At 46.2% G+C, this 2,737-nt stretch overlaps 1 pseudogene; it reads right to left on the reverse strand.

The window, feature by feature from the left end:
- Window positions 1-480: 480 nt before the first annotated feature.
- Window positions 481-1,576, reverse strand: LOC102836621 (annotated as a pseudogene).
- Window positions 1,577-2,737: the final 1,161 nt, after the last annotated feature.

The raw sequence follows: 2,737 nt of genomic DNA on the forward strand, positions 1-2,737 counted from the left end.
AGCTTTGGTATATACTGGAGGCTGTTTGGGTGATAACCAAAGCTTCAAGGCTTTGCTCCCCCAAACAAAAACAAAACCTGGTCCACAAGACTTAACAACTATGTAAATAAACTAACTGTACAAAGAGCAACAAGCCATACTTCCTCCTTTAACCAAAGGTTTACAGGTTCCTAGGCAACAGTTTTAAAAGTATCACCTAAAGTCATGAACGCTTCTAGTAAACCACGATGTGTTGTAAATGGTGAGAATGTTCTGAAGACAATGACCACAGGCATGCATATGGCTGATGTGCCACAGAAAAAAGTTCAATCAAATATTATAAGTCTGTTTTCTTAAACTGGAACACAAGCTGGTCAGCAACAGAGGAAAGACTTAAGGCAATAAGAGGCATTACAGAGAGCACCAAGGTGCTCTTGGAGTCAATCCCAAAGACTTCCAAGAAGGAAATGGTCTCAATAGTTTGAGTCATTTATTAGTTTGCTAGCTGTCGGATACTTCCTCCTCCTCCTCTTCATCTTCTTTTCTGTCTACTTCAGAAGTGTCAGTGGACTCATGAAGCAAGACATACTCTCTCCTACTCAACCCAAATTTAAGCACATCCTTTTCCTTCAGCTCATAGTAGCCCTGTGGCTCAATGCAGTTGTTATTTAAGAAGGTCCCATTGCCTGAGCCCAGGGCTTCACTCTGTGGCTAGCTATCCCATCAGCACGAATGTACTCTACCAACCAATACTGAAATACTGCATGCTGCTTAGAACAAGAGGGATGGTCAATGGGAATGTCTGCAATCCTGCGGTGTCCACCCAGGTAGGCACTCTGTCCATGGATGTACATGACTACCCCCCGGAAGGTGTTGGTGTCCTCAAGAAGTGCTCCAGAGAGTTCAAAGCTGGGCTTTTCTTTAGCAGGAACCTCTTTTTCCTTATTGTTCCCGTCAGGTCGAGGAGCCAGCTCCTGAGACCCCTGACCCTGGCGGCTCCCTTACTTCTTCTGATGATGCTCCCAGCATCGAGCGTTGTAAAACTCCCTCTCTGTTTCCTGAGCCTGCAAGTTCTGAATGTCTTCATCCCTCTTCATCCCATCCCTGAGCCTAGCCACTCCCAGGCCTTTCATTCGAGGTTCTCCTCTGGTGGGAATGACCTCGGTGTCTCTCTCGATCACTGTTCTAGCTCGTCTGTGTTCCTGTTCTGATGGCTCCCGGTGTTGCCCATCCTCCCGTCCTTTCCGGGGTTGATCTTCACGTTCCTGCTTCACTTTGTCGGTTGAGAGGTGAGGACTTTGGCTTCTCTTGCTCTGCAGAGACTTGCTTCTTCTTCCTGAGAACTTACTTTTCTTTTTGGCTGGGGACCAGCTGCCTCCCCGGGTTCGGCTCCCGCGGTGACCTGGGCGGCCCGGCTCCCCGCAGTTGAGGGCTGGATATGGCCGGGGTCCGGGCGACGGTGGGTGGGAAGCACAGCTTCCGGGCTGAGGCGTTCCTGCTTCACCACCACCATCGAAGTCGCCCCGCTGCCACCATGTCCCCCGTGTTGGTGCCTTCGACGACTTTCCTGTTCCCGCTTGCTCTTCACCTCCTTCATCCCGGGATCTTGGTTGAGGAAAGAAACAGGTCCGCGGAGCTGAGTTCGCTGAAGGAACTTGTCACTACTTTTCTAGGTGATAATCTCATGGTCCACTCATCCTCCTCTTTGATGGTCCTGGGATCATCTGTTCCTGAAATGAAAGACTAACTACCCCCTCCCCCCATTTTTAGTTACACATCTTCTACAATTACAGTTGTGACAATCGTAATTAATCCTGCTAACAATTACTCAAAACTGAGTCATAATATCCTACCACTATCATCCCCCATCCCTTACACCAGCTCCATCTAGAAAAGAGGGAAACTATTCAGTGGGGATTCTAACTTGCGGCCCTCATTTTGAAACGAAACACACTCATGAAAACTTGTAAGCCAGCCACTTCATAACTTTATAGCTACCCCCACCCTGTTTTTGATAGCCAATGTCTACAATTCTCACTGAGGAAATAAGGTTGTTCCTTAATAGGAAGAATCCTTCCATTCCATTTGGGATTTTTAGCCACTGCATTCATAAGCAAAAGTCTAGTTCATCCAGTTGTAGCAATTTGCTCGTGTTCATAGTATCAAAAGTCTTTATCTTTCTCAGGTCAAGTTCTGGTCACCTAGTCATCCACGCTAGGTCAAATGGGTACTAGGTGCAAGTTTGGGCATTTATATACACCTTCCTGCACTTCAGACTGGCTGGCCACTTCACTCTCAGTCTTAGTCCCTAGGGGCTAGGTCAGTTCTTGGTTCATCTTTGAGGTCATCCCAACCCTCCTTAAAATACTTGATCCGTCTGAAAACTGTTGTATGTTGGGCAGAATTTTATAAACTTGTTTCAAAGCTTCAATGATTTGGGAAGATATCCACTGGAGAATTGTTAAAAATTTTATATTAGCTCTGATCTCAGAATTTTTTTTCCCCATGGCACACTCTAATAAGTCTAAGACAAGTGTTTTTCTGAAAGAATGTGTCTTGCAGCCACTTACAGATCATAGACACAGGCTTAAACATGCTTTGTTTGAAATAAGCTCATGCATGTATGAGCTGGAATCCTAATAGCAATACTTTTTGAAGTATCCTTATAGTTGTTGTTGTCAGGTGCCATCAAGTCGGAACCGACTCATAGCGACCCCATGCACAGCAGAATGAAACAATGTCCGATCCTGGGCCAACC

Source organism: Chrysochloris asiatica, unplaced genomic scaffold (genome assembly GCF_000296735.1).
Source record: "Chrysochloris asiatica unplaced genomic scaffold, ChrAsi1.0 scaffold00166, whole genome shotgun sequence".
Lineage (NCBI taxonomy): Eukaryota > Metazoa > Chordata > Mammalia > Afrosoricida > Chrysochloridae > Chrysochloris > Chrysochloris asiatica.